Genomic DNA, 14,835 nt, shown 5'->3' with positions numbered 1-14,835 from the left:
AAACCTGCGCTTTGTGAAGCCAGATCTGGGGATCCTGCAGAAGGCTCACACCCTTCCTGATTCTCATAGAAGGTTAAATATCACGGACCACGGTCCTGGGCAGAGGGATGGATTAAACATGCTCTAGTTGGGCATGTGTAAATGGCATTTCCAGGGTAAAATGGCATTTCCACCCTTCCCTTCAATTCAGATATATAAGAACAGGGTGAAAATGGGAACTGGGAGGCTGGCTCCTCATGCCTCTGAAACAAAGCTGCAGCAGCTGATGAGATTAATTTCCCGTGTGCTCCCCACTGCTGTGCAGGGGTTAATACCCCAGCCCGTGTGGTGGCAGGGGCAGTGCGTGTCCACAGGCCTGGCAATCACGGGGAGGGCTGTGCCCACCCAGTGAGGGCTGTGCCCACCTGCCAGCCCCACGAGAGCCTTGCACTCCCAGAAGACAAATGCAGCAGTGCTCCAGGGCACACACGGCTGCTTGGGAGGGCAAGGAAGCCACTTTCAGCCTAGGTGGGATATCAGGACACAGAAAACCTGGACAAACTTTTAGTCAAATTTCCCTTGATCTAAACCATTTTGCCAGACTCCATCTCTCCTCTAGTGTGAGGCAAGTCACCAACAGGGCGACTAGAGGGTGCTACAACATATATGGGCCTCAGATTCCATCCCATGGCACTTAGAAATTCACAGCATAAATTAACTGTTCGGCTCTGCGATGATGCTGATTTGCTTCACTTGGCATAAGCAGATATTTTGCTACAAGAGAGATGATACTTTCTGAGACCTGTCATCTTTGGGTTTTCAAATCCACTGGCATGTTTAATAGCAAAAAATATGAAAGGCAAAAATAGTCTTGTACAGATAAAGACCTCTGTGTCACAAATGACAATTCTGTTTAATTAAGCCAACTCACATATATTATATTCCACCCATAAAACTTAATATCAGCTAAAAATTCCCATCAAATGCAAATTTTCTTTAGTGATTTATTTATGCAATTGTGAGACAGAGAAAGCAGACAAAGCAGTGGGAGCTGCAGGCTGAAGTAAACAATACTGTCAGAATATGCAAAACAAGGGAAGAACACAAAAAAAAGAGAGGGAGAAGGAAGGGACAAACATTCTCTGGCTGGAAAGTTATTGAGTGTTTGGAGCCAAAGGGGAGTGGAAAGCTTGGAAAGGAATTTCTACATGTAACCTACAGACTCTACCCTATTTCCACACCCAGCATCTCTCCCATTTAACTAACAAATGAAAAACCTTTTTGGGGGTAGACATAGGGTTAGATTTGTGGTTTTAAAGGTCATTGCCTAAAACCAGCCCCGCAGCAGGCAGAAAGGAGCTTTGCAGTTGGTCGGCTTCGCCGTATCCCACACTTTGAGGAGCGCTGGCAGTGAGGTAATCCCTTAGGAATGTGTGTGCGGTTGGATGGCTGTGAAAAGAGAGCGGTCAGCTACCAAAGCTCTGTGCTGAATATTCACGTCACACACACACAATCATTTTTCTTGTTAAGTATTGAGAAGAATGGGAACATTATAAATGCAGTATCTTCTCTGGTTACAAGTTTAGCTGCTTTAAAAAGATCTCATTCCCTGCTCCTCCACTCCACCAGCTGTGCTCCACCGCCATTCCCAAACCAAATCTGCACACACTGAACTTTATAAGACATAAAGAAATCGGGGGAAAAATTAAATACAACTGAACTAAAGCCAAACAGTAAGAAGTGTAAAAGGTGATGATGCAGAAAATTGTTAAAAGCATTTCAAGGTCATTTGTCTATCTAAAAATGACTCTTTATTGAACATATGGGGTTCCATGCCACATGACTGGGTTATATCCATATCCATATTCAAGGCAAGTGCTTTCCTGTCTACATGTTGAGGAGCCATTTTAGCCAACAACAGATGAGTTTGCTTTAATAGTGCAGAGTAGTATTGACAGTGGTGGCTGTTGATGATATCTTTATTTGCTACAGGCACTTTGCAATTTGTTGCAGGGAGACAGAGAAAGTGTTGATCAGGCATCCCAACCCAAAATCAAGAACAACAAGGAAAGTTTCCCACTTATTTTAGTGAGTTTTTTATCAAAGCCTAAGCAGGAAAAAATGCAATATAATGCTTTCAGTCACTTTTCTGATCATTTGCCAATAAGGCTAGACAGATAATCTTCCCTTTTATATTTTCTTTTTTTTCCCTTCCTTTCTTCCTGTTTCAAATGGGCCTGCATTGGCATTTATCTGTCCATTTTCATATGTACTTGGTCACCCTCTGCTTAATTCAGGGGGCTAGACCTCACAGTTTGCCTGCACAGAAGCAAGATAACAGCTCCTCACAGAAGTAATTTTCAAATTAATGGTATCTACAAAAAAGTGAGAATTAGACTAATCACATGCCTCATTTGAAAAGAATATTTTTTCTGTTTTCTAAAAAAAGTTCCAGATACATGAACTCACAGGACTAGATTAAGTTTCTAGGTCAGTAAACTCCTGATTATGAGATGATTAGCTTGAATGGCACATTTAAATCCCAATCTCTTTTCTTGCAGGAAACAAACAGTTTAAGCATGCAATTCTTGACCTACTCTAGTACCTTTAAACTTACTATTTAACAAAACAAAAGAAAGAAGGGTGGTGAAAAGTTGCCAATCCACTTCAAAGCTTCTTCTATATTTGTGGGTAAGCTAAGTCCAAAAAGGATTAATGAGTGTACTCACATGAAAACTCACTGGGAACAAACTTTCTAGAGCTAGCATCAAACAGATGCTCTGTACCAGGGGCCAGAATGCAAATTTACTTCAAATGTATTACAAATGTTAGCCTTGAACTTCTAAGCATGCACACAGAAATGTCTTTACAGCTGTAACTGATTTCAGCACAGAGGTCTTCAACAACGTGGCACTGGGGAAGGTGCTGGATGGTGTCTGGCACTGTTTATTTCCAGCTGAGGATTGCCCCACAGTGTAACTCCTCTCCCTCAGGAGACACTAACTCTCCACAGACACTAACTGACCAAGCCTTAAAATCCAGCTGTTTCCATTAGCTCAAAGCCCTCAGCTTTACCAGTGGGAAAACTGAGATACAGCGATCCCAAGGGATCCTAAGGTACAATTCCCTTGTCTGCTGAGGAATTGAAGTCCCCTTAGAGACCACATCTTAACACTATCCCCAGGCATTTCACAACAGGGTGTGAAATGCCCACTTCATACAAGGAGGACCACTTTTTCACTCTCCATTAATGAAGTTCATTAACTCACACAGACAAAAGGTGCTTTCTATCTCTTACCACCATGACTACAGCAAAGTCTGCTCATGATTCACTTACAGAATGGTTGTCCCCACTGGAATTTCTGCAAATAGTGCATCTCCCATGCAACATATCCAGGAAGCTGATTGTCTGCATGAAATTGTTTCCATAATTTTGAAACTGTCCCAGTTCCACATGTTTGGAAGGAGAGAACCAGGGGCAATGGTTAAAAAAATTACACTACTAAAAAGCTATTTTCCTTTCAACTATTGTATCAAGTTCATTAATACCTTCTGCTATTGGTGAAATGATCTCCCATTAACATTTCAATTTATTGTTGCTGCTCCATTAATGAGACCACAAGAAATGGAAACGAGGCCTATAAATATGCCGAGAGTTAAAGTCACGAATCGTAACAGCGTGCGCACTTTATGAGGAATGTTTTGGTACCACTGGCCTTCAAAACACCACGGAAGGATGGCTCTGCCTCATGAGCATCTGGCTTAACAAACAACACCCCAAAAGGTCCAAACTGAAAACCACAATTCCTGAAACTACAGGTTAAAGTATCAGCAGAGTCAAATCAGTCTTAACCCCAGCTGCTGAGCTCCATGTGGTTCATTGTCAAAATGCTTTCTCAGCGAAGGTCACTGGGACTGTTAAACTTCAACAAGCAAATTCTGCAGGAGGAAGGACTTGTATCCATGCCCTTTGTTTAAAAAAACCCTTTATTTCATGTTAAATATCTGCTTACTGGCACCACATCCAGGACTGGGGGATATTGATCTCTTGATAGTGCATTACATCTTCCAGGAAAAAGGAGAGGCTACAAATAGAGAATTCCAGTCTTGGGAACCACATTAGGATTCATTTCAGAAATAAATTTATTGCCAGGTAGCCTTTTAGATCCATCAGCCTCCCACAGTTCCTCTGTTGATATTTTCTCCAACAAACAGTGAATATCCTCCATGGGTCAAGAAACATCCTTATGCAAATGGCATTACTGCAACTTGCATTTTCAATTATTGATATTCCACTTCCCATCTTACAAATGTTTTCAGAAAAGGAGGAAAGCAGAAGCTCATTCCCCTGGGAACAAAACCACCAAATGTGATACCTTACTGAGTTAGGAAAGGGATGTCATATCATGCTAGCAACACTTCTGTTTCTGCATTTCATTTCTCTCTACTGATTAAAAATTACCAATTCTACCCCATTTTTTCAGCATAGCTGACAGCACTAGGCTTATGCTAAATGAAATGCATAGCACTATCATTAGCACTATCATCTTGGAAGGAACAAACTTATAATTACTACATTATTTTTCCCGATTTATTTTCCAGGAATCTCAGATTTCATGACAGGGACTGGCTTTGCTCGGAGGTCCTGCAGTGTCAGTGAGAAGAGAACACTGCAGTCCATGCTGCTTTTAAGCATTAACAGCAGAAATGGTCTAAATAACCCAGTTTGCCACGGCAGCAACAGTAGGTTTGGAAAAAACCCCAGACAGCTTCAGTAAGATGAAATAAAACAAAAACACAAAAAGCAAACTATTTAATGAGAGCACAGGCTATTTCAATAAATCTAGTTATTTGATAAGCAGACTGCCACTGTCAGCCTTTTATCATCTGTGAAAATGCATGATGGATCTTTTCTGTTTGCTTACAATTTCAGACCTTCCCCCTCTGATCAACATCAGCATTTTGCTCCTGTGCCTCTAAGAACATGGATTGCTAGCAACCAGCCAGATTCCACCTTTCAGGAAGACTGACAACACAGGCATGGCTCAGTACTATGTACATATGGCACACAGACTGGGTAGTTCAAGGCTGTTAAATGTTCAACCTCTTCTGAGTTTGCCTAAAGGGAATGAAAACGGCTCCTGCTGAGAGTGTATGCACCTAAAGCTGTAACAAACATTTAATTTTAGCTTCTCTGAAACAGAATTAGTCTGTGCATTCTGCACTACCAGTTCCTACTGCTGCTGGTCAGACGAAGTGGCTTTGGTGGGTTATTAATTCCCATACTAATGGTCAGCCTCCCCCACAATGCTGAAATATAGGGTCCTGAGTGTGCTTCGGTCTTACTTTCCCACACTTCTTTCAATTCTTCCACAATAAGCAGATAAGGTCATTATTCGGATGAAAAGGACTTCAGGCCAACACAGGCTCACAATACTTTATCTAGCTTTGTGATTCAACTACACATTTTACCTTCTATGTAAAATAAAACTTGCTCGAAGAAAAAAAAAAAGCTAGAAAATAATTTTAAATGTACAGCAAGTTCCAGGGAAACTGCTGAAACAGCTACATCCTGTATGCACTATTTGTTTGTGCTGAACCAGTTAGCAGGAGAGAAAGGCTCAGATAGGATTTTTAAACTAGGTTGGTGAAAAATGTTTCACTCTCCAACAGAGTTGATTTGAAAGGATTATTTCTCTGCTACAGCCTGAGAGAGCAATGCTGCCACATGTCATGAATCTAAAATGCTTTATCTAAATCATAAGGTACCGCCTGAAATCATGTGTACTTTACATACCATGCAGCCTCTTTCTGTCCTTTTCCTGAAGTTTAGGTATAAAGCTCAGAGGTACTACTGAAACGACCCCAGAAAACTCTATGGAGACTGAAACTGCTTGAACTGGAGCAAAGCAGAAGTAACTCCATCAAAGTCAGCTCTTTAGTACTGACGTTTATCTCATTTATGCTGGCTAAGGATCCAACTCTACTATCTACAGATTGAAAGATGCTAAAAAAAGGACTATTTCTATATGCTCTACCAAATATAAAATATGTGAGTGAAACGTAGGCAGAGATTCATCTCACCCTACTTTATTCACCTGGCTAAGCTAGGCTGCAAGGCCTTGGTTCGTCAGCAGGAGGAGATCAGCAGTCCCAAAGGTCACCTCTTGTCACCCATGGGAAGGCCCTTCTGGTGAGTCACCCTCTGGAGAGGCTCATCTCCTTCCTCCATTACACAACAAAACTGGGTTATGACAGACTGTCCCAATCAATTGTAACAGAACAATCGGATAGCTACATGAAATACTGATCCTCCCCTTTTTCTCCCCCAGTATTTTTGTGTCAGCATAAATCCACTGATTTCTGCAAGGTTATTCACACTCAAATCCATCCAGCCATAATACTGTCCATAAAGCCATGTTCACTTGGGCTGAAAGCTGCTGAGGACATTGATTTCAGTTGTCCTAACTTCTCGAAAAGGTGCCCAAAATGCAAGAGACTCAGAGATCATCCTTTATATAAGGCTTTTCATTACTTTCATCCAGGTTTTACCTCAACAAGAAGTTTGGTTTGACACCAGACAACTCTACCACAAAACCACTGAGAAATATAAAATACTGTAACAGCCCCTCACCACAGGATGAATTGTCCTGCATGTGAAGCATTCACATCCAGATATTGTTCACACTTCACTGCATCACTTACAGTGAATTTTGCTGAAGTTTTTGAGAGTTAATAAGCTGCCTGCTTCTCTTTCAATGTTCAACAGTGTCAAGTCGGTATAGAGAGAGGTACAGAAACAGTATCTGATCTAAAGCTAGAAACTAAAGAGCTTATTTCCCCTCATCTGGTGAAGAATCCAGTAAGCCTCTTAGGCATGTAGTTGAAACCATGGTAAGGACAGTATAACCTCTCCTAGAACTGAAGGATCAGGAATAAAGTAAGAAACAAGAAGTAAACGAGTTGCTAGAGTATGCTTGGGGAGAGCTTTAATCAAAGGTGCTGGGTAATAATTGGGAAGGTCCTTCAGCAGACACTGCAGCACTCACTTCATACAGGGAATGGCCTGGGACTGTGCCCAGTCTGGACTCACTTGGGGCTGATTCCACCTTTGAGCACCTCTCTCTTCCCCATCTGCAAAATGGTGATAACTCCTTATGAATAAAAATCAGTATATGGGAGCTAAGCCTTATCCTTCATGTCTTCAGGCAGGCAGCACCCTGGAGAAATCAGTGTGGGATTTTCCAGGCGAAAGGTTAGAGGGCAGAGCCCAAAGCTGTGGGACAAAGCCTGCAAAAGGAGGAAGGGGTGACCCAAGTACCATGCCCATCACATATCTCCTGAGTGGTGCAAAGTATTTCCCAAGTTTGTTGCTGCAAAGCAAAGCTGAGAGATATTGCTCCTCTACAAACACAGACATTTCATCAGAGGACATCAAAACAAGTTTTGCCTTTGTTTTGCCCTTCATAACTTAAAAAGGCATCTCCCGAATAAACAAATTCCTTTCTTGTTTCATTGTCTCCAAACATGCTGCTTCACCTGGAGCCAGCCTCTGTGGCAGCTACCGTTTTGCTCCAGTATGGTAAACGTCCTTTCTTCCCTCTCCCCTCCTCTCCCCTTTTCTACCTGAGGAATTCAGCTGCTTGCAGAAAAACTTGAGCGTAATGGAATAAAATGTTGGCTTCTATGGCACAGAAGTAAGAACTGAAAAAAAAGTGAAACCTTATGCTTTGTCCCCAGTGGCTCAGGGACTTGGAGCCAAATCAAGGCCATGAAAACAGAATATTGCTCTTTGTTTACTAAAAATAAATAAATAAATGGCTACTCACTCCTGCCCTTTGGGATATGTTTTCTAAGGAGGAAGAAATTCCCTGTGGAGTTTATTATGTGTAGAAGGGATGTGTGCCTCCCAGGGAAAAGCAGTGGGGGTAGTTTTTCCCTTAGTGATTTCTTTCCCGCCTTTATATTGCTTTTTTATTAATTTTTGCAAGTCTCACTCCCGTCCCTTCTGCAATAAGCAAAGCCACACAAAGGAACATGCAGGTAATTCAGCCACTCAAAACTACAGCATCTCCTTTCCTATATAAACAATCAGTGTGTGGCCTGGGTTTCATTTGCAACTGTAAATGAAACAGGCCTACAACTGTGTTCATAATCCTCCTTAATTGAATTTCTGTGACAAAAACCAGACAAAATTATTACCCTCAAGTTAACAGTTTGTGCGAAGTAGCCAAGGGTTCCTGGGAAGCTTTAAAACAAATGCAGGACAAAACTGGATCCCACAAAGCAGCTATTTGGTGTTGGTACCATTTGTCTGAAGCGGGGGAGCTTTCCCTGGAGGAACAAGGTCATTTTGATACGAAGGACAGGCCAGGAATTCGACTCAGGCCAAAAGAAAAAGTGAGAATTAAATAAGCAATTTCTGATTGGCATTGAATCGCTAAAATGGGTGATTTGGTGCTGGGAGCAGGACAAAAAAAAGCCCAAACCAAGTGTTTCAAAATGTTTTAGCAGCTCAAAAGCAAGTGGAGAAAAATTAATGAACATTTATGTAAATATTTTTGGACATACATTACACTGGCATGATTTTGTGCAAAATACCACTATAAAGTAGGACTAAAGTATAATTCATAATTTTCTCTTTTTTAGGTGAAAAGAGGAAGCCATTACTGTGGGAAGGACAGAGCAGCAATCTGCATGTGCCATTGCTTACTTCTGAAGATGCTCCAGCTCCACAAAGCTCTGAGCTCTTGAGTAAACGAGCCTGGATGTAAACCAGCACATGCTGTTCACACCACAGCTACTGGAAGGAGGTATTGGGCTGTCCTGGCTCTTTGAAGGACAGCATCATTCACAACTTGGTGTGGCTCATGGGACAGTTTCACAAATCCAGAAGGACTTTAAGCAACTGTTAGGTTTGTGTTGAAGTTCACACCCCACTGAAAGGGTATCTCCTTTAAAGTTTGCATGTAATAATTTCCTTCAACTAGATCATCAGTTCTGTGGTAAACATGCAGAGACTTAGTAATGATGTCAGACTGCTGGTAAAATATCTAAACTTACTTTTAAAATGTGAGAACCACTGCTAAATGAAAGCAGTGATGCAAAAAGGGCACTGTCCAGCAGGGCACTCCCACAGTTTGCAGAAGAAAAGAATTAAAGCCTTTCCTGTTACCCAAATTTAGTGTTTGTTTTTCTTTAGATGATACAGATGTTTTCTTGACAAATTGAGCAAAGTTGATGGGAACAGAGACGTCTGTTTGCAACAGCTAATTTTGTGTGTCATTGCCATGTACTTGGATAAACATTCAATATTTTACCCCAAAGTACTGTGTTTAAGTCATTTCTGTATCAACTGGTAACTAAAGCAAACTAGCAGAGTTATTAAGGATCAAAGCAGGCTCTCTATGCTTCAGTTTACAGAGTTGATCAGAGCAGGGCAAACCATGTCATCCCGAGGCAGTGCCTGCCTGGATTACTGCCCCACATGCTCGTAGAACTTAATATCTTTTTCATTTTAAGCAGAAGGCAAGGCTACAAGGGAATGGGGAAGGCTGAGGTAATGGAAATAGAAATCCTGCAACTCCTCAGTATGGGCCCATGTCTTGTGTGTTACCCAGCCCTCTTTGCAGGCAGAGCTGATGGAAATTTAGGGGTAGAGGAGGCTGGTGGGGCCTCATGTTAAAATTTCCTCCAAGTAAAATATTGCTATAGGTGATTAAATGAGCATTCCTGTTCAGAGACAGGCAGGCAGAGACCAGAACTCATTTCCACAGACCTCTGTGCCATTGCAGGATAGTGGGTCTCTGTCCGACCCTCACTTGTAAGGCACAGCTGACATAATGAGGGACCTCAGAAGAGTTTCCAGGAGATATGTCCACTCCCAGAGATCCAGAGGGGTAACAATCAGGTGCTACTGCTTTCTTCAGTGCCTCTGCTGTGCCAAACGTTTCAGCAGTTGCATTAATACCTGGCTTTGAGAGATCGCTCATTAGCCCTTGGGTCCTGTGCCACTTTAAGCAACCTTTTCAGAACAACTTTTTTACAGTTTGTGTGCTCTGTTTTTCCTCAGGCCACAAGTTAAACACACTGAACAACACTGGAGTAAGAAATAAACACTGAGTCAGAAACAAAAAGATGCATACATACATGCCCAATATACTCCCCCCACACACACATACACAATCAGGGCCAGAGATCAATGTTTTCAGGAAAAGGCATGAGGGAACAAATTATCACAGTGCTTTGTCAGTGGCGGCAAAGGAAAGAAAAAGGAACATTCAGAAGGGTGATGAAATGTTGCAAGAAAAAGCAATATATTTTTATGTACTTGTAAAATCCATTGGCAATGACTTTTCTGGTTAATTGGTTCCATCTTATTAAGCTAAAAATGTATTTGTAAAATCCAGACATATTCAAGCATAAGTCCAATTTCTTCACCAAAAGCCAATACACCATTTCAAAAAAGAAAATTCAGCAATACAAACCATTTTCCATTAGCCCGAAATCACAGCACTCATACTGGGAAGAGAAATGGATAGAGTGCTTTACTTCCCTAAAATGCACTTTGGAGAAATCACGTAACTCATTTACCCCAAAACTGCTGTCCTCCTTCTCCCTGGCCCTGTGAAAATGGATTAATATTTTGGCCCAATTATGCAGTGATTTATAAACTAACATTCTGCTATCTTTCCTTGCACTTGTCATGTTTGACTTCTTCCCCTTTATTAAACCACTCTTCTTCCCATTAAATAGCCCCTCTGTCTCACTTGCCAAAGAACTGCCAATGGGCCCCTGATTTTACAGAAGAATAGACTCAGCTTTACCAATGGAAAAAGGCCTTTAATGTACCATGGACACAGCACAGTGAAGCATGGAAATTTGCCTGTGTTAATGATGCTACTTCACAATGATCAGGAAAGCAAAAATCTCTAATTGCTAAATGACACCCAGTCCTTCTGCAGCCTGTTGAATTAAAACTCAGTGGGAGCAAAACCCAACGTCCTTTAGGAGATGAGCTAAAAGTGGTTGCAGTTTTTCTTTTCTTTACCCTCAAATTTCTGATTGGCATTGAATCACTAAAATGGGTGATTTGGTGCTAGAGCAGGACAAAAAAAGCCCAAACCAAGTGTTTCAAAATGTTTTAGCAGCTCAAAAGCAAGTGGAGAAAAATTAATGAACATTTATGTAAATATTTTTGGACATACATTACACTGGCATGATTTTGTGCAAAATAAAGTAGGACTAAAGTATAATTCATAATTTTCTCTTTTTTAGGTGAAAAGAGGAAGCCATTACTGTGGGAAGGACAGAGCAGCAATCTGCATGTGCCATTGCTTACTTCTGAAGATGCTCCAGCTCCACAAAGCTCTGAGCTCTTGAGTGCTAAATTAACCCCAAGAAATGTCTTCAGCCACAGTTCTCAACAGAAAGCTTCTTAGACCTGGGTTCCCTGGGTTGCTGGCTGGGCAAAGCACTGATTGCTTTGGCCAGTCAAAGAGTCATTGCTCCAAAAGTCAATCTTCAAATACAGTACATTAAGCTACTCCTCGGAGAAACTCTGCTCTCATGTTTGGCCAAACACAACAGGCAGACCAGCACCAGCTTTGATGACATTATTTGGAGTGCACAGAAGGGAACCAGAGATCATATGGTGCATGTTTGGTAATCCTTTGGCACCATTGAAAGGTTGGAGAATAGACTCAAACACAGGTTTATGAAAAAAAGATGAACAATATTTACAATATTGCTCAAATAAGTTTCCAGGGACAGAGGGAGTGATTTGTCATCTAGCCGCATTTCTGTAGATTTTGTAGCTGTCTGATTGGCACACTCCACACGTTCCTTATCCAAAACTTTCTGGTACAACTGTGCAAAACAGGAGCAGGACTTGAATTCAAGAGTGGCTGAAAATATAGGACCAAGCCATTTCAATTTCATCTCCATCTCATTTCACAGACTCACACAGAATCACAGAATCATTTAAGTTGAAAAAGACCTCTGAGATCATCAAGTCCAACCTTTTGACTGACCCCCAACTTGTCAACCAGACTACAGCACTGAGGGCCACATCCAGTCATTTCTTGAAGACCTACAGAGATGGTGACTCCACCATCTCCATGGGCATCCCCTTCCAATGCAATCCTTGTCCAGGCATTTTTCAATCCACGATGTTCATTACCTAATAAACCCTGAGCTAAGACCCTCTCCCCATTAGAGACAGCTTTTACTGTACAGTGCTTAGGGTGTTGTTGGGGATGGAAGGGGTGGGGAAGTAAGATTATTTACTGTAGAGCTCTACACTTGATTCTCCTGTGCTTACCACAGGAAAAGTTTGTCAATGAAGGTTGAAAATAAGCACCTGAAGACTCTCAAAATACCTGTTTATTCAATCTGGAGTAGCACTCAAGGGGAGCACTAAAATCTTCAAGACAAATGCCACACAACACACATTAAAAGTTCCCCAAAATGTTGTATCATTAAGTCTTTTTTACTAACATGGCTGCTTCAACTAAAAGACCTGTTTTAAATATCCCACAAGATGGGTGTTTCAATAGCTGGCTCACTGTTTGATTTGCAGAAAATGCATCTATAGCACTAGCAGTCAGACCTTGGGAGAGACAGAAGCAAAGGAGCAGTGATGTGCCCTAAACACCAAATTATTTACTATAATTTTAAATAGCAACACTTTCTGAATGAAGAGTTTTGATATCTTTCATCTTGTGTTTGGCAGACTTTGTCAAGTTGAGGCCATAATACTTATAAGCAATTTATCAGCAAAACCATGGTTGACTCTACAGAGGCCTGACATTTGAGACCTGCCCAGGCAATCCCACTGTGAAGAAAAGGGACCAAGGAAAGACTCCCAGATCTGGTCCAGCAGAAGTGCTTCTCTGACACATGTCACAGCTGAGACAGCTGTGATACACAGAGTATCACCATACAATTTTAGAGAGCTTTAAGCATTCACCCAAACAGAGTAACACCATATCACTTCAGAAGGCCGCAAGCATCTTCTTCTTGTTCTTTAGCCCAGCCTTTTATACCCCTCATGTTGATGCATTGCACCTCTGTGCCCTCTGTTCCCTTTGGTGGTTGGGCAGTGCCCCTGGGCACCCCACAGCTCATTGCTGTCAGTGCTGCTCACCTGCTGCTCACAGCTGTACCCACTGGGGATGAGGCTCACCACAGCCCCACTCCCAATCACCACAAACTGTACCTACACTTCTCCAGTGGGGCATTCAATCTCCCAGCCAGACCTTCTCAAAGCTGCTTGGCAGTGTGCAAAAGGCGTGTTGTCTTCCAGGGGATGAATGCAAAACAAACCTCACCCCTGGGACAAAATTCACACCCCTGGCAGAACAAGCAGAGATGCTCTTTCAGATGGACCAGGGCAGGAAACCAGAACAGCTCTCACTGCTAGCAATGAACAGCCATCCTGCCAGCAGAGCACAGTACCATGCCCACCCTTGGGGCTGCAGAAGCCCTGCAAGCAAAGCCAGAGGAGGGACTGAGCAGGTTCACAGGCCACAGCCACCTTTTACTGTGGGCAGGGACATCCCTGTGCTGCAAAGCCTTGGGCCCCTCAGTGATCCCATCAAGAGAGGCTGCAGACCATCCTTCCTCTGCCCTTATCTAAAGCAACAGCAACACAATAAAAAGCCATGTGAGCAGGAAGGCTGGAGGAACTCACACTGCAAAGTTTCTTTCTTGGGGTTTCTCTTGATATCAAACTGCTCCTGTGAACAGTACTGCTCATCTATGGGGTTGCCAACACCTGGAGATGGTGCAAGATGCTTATCATAGCAACTTCAGTATTATCCATGATTGTCCCTCTAGATTTTTTAAGATGAGTGCACAGGCAAAATCATTATATCCATTAATTTTAAAGTAGTGATACCTCTTTTGCTTGCTACTTGCCAGGCAAGTATAGCCACCAAGGTGTGCAGCTATTAAATGCCAACCACAGTTCCTATCACTGTTTTTTGTTCTTCATCTTCCTTTCACTATGCATTTTCCTCAAGATCTTTCTTTCTTGATCTTCTTGAGGAAAATGGCTTCCTTTATTGATTAAATTACAAATTCCAATGCCGGATGATTGAGTTATATAATAACACCTGATGAAAGACAATTGAAATAAATGGAAAAATTAGCACTCTCTTTATTACAAAAGGTTTGGATGTTGAGTGCCTGACTGAATTAAATGGAGATTGAGCAGATCAGAGAGAATTGATTAGGAAAAACAATGCAGAATTCAGAAAAGAGATACCAAAATTAGCACGTTACTAATTCACCTTTGAAAAAGATGGAAAAAGTTGAGAAGGAGAAGGAAACTGTATCCTTTTCATGCATTCACAACCAGGAATTGCCCAAAAGCAATCTCTGTGATTGCTTATATCAATGTGAGATATCTCTGTGATAAGACTTTTAGGATACTGAACTCTGACATCAAGTTACCAAAGGCCAACAAATACATGACCAGGTCAGCAGCCTCTAGGGTTCATTTGTTCAGTTTCTATTAGGCCTTTTTAATTAGCATCACAAGCAAAGTTCTGTGCCTGGGAACCAATGGCATGCCAGCTTTTGGTAAGGTATCATTGCACTTTATTCACTACTCACTGCTAATGAGATATTTTTAATTTTATCTGCTTGTAACATTTCCTGCAATACTGACAGATGTCTTAGGCTTTCTTCCCGCAGATTAGGCAACCATTACTGGAGTTCTTAGATAAACAAGAAGCTGATAAAGCAAAGCATCTAAAATGGCATGATTGACTTTGAAACCATGTCTGCTTTCAGTGACTTCCCTGCGAGCTTGTTGTGAGGTAGACAGGGTCTAGCAAAGCTCTGGAAAGA

At 41.8% G+C, this 14,835-nt stretch overlaps 1 protein-coding gene across 2 annotated transcripts in view; it reads right to left on the bottom strand.

The window, feature by feature from the left end:
* The window catches only part of SEMA5B (semaphorin 5B), a 263,423-nt gene that overhangs the window by 168,133 nt on the left and 80,455 nt on the right, over nucleotides 1-14,835 (bottom strand). The window lies entirely within an intron of this gene.

Source organism: Geospiza fortis, unplaced genomic scaffold, assembly GCF_000277835.1.
Source record: "Geospiza fortis unplaced genomic scaffold, GeoFor_1.0 scaffold112, whole genome shotgun sequence".
NCBI classification, from domain to species: domain Eukaryota; kingdom Metazoa; phylum Chordata; class Aves; order Passeriformes; family Thraupidae; genus Geospiza; species Geospiza fortis.
Note: the sequence above shows the minus strand (reverse complement) of the source record. Positions and strands in the feature narration are given on the sequence as shown.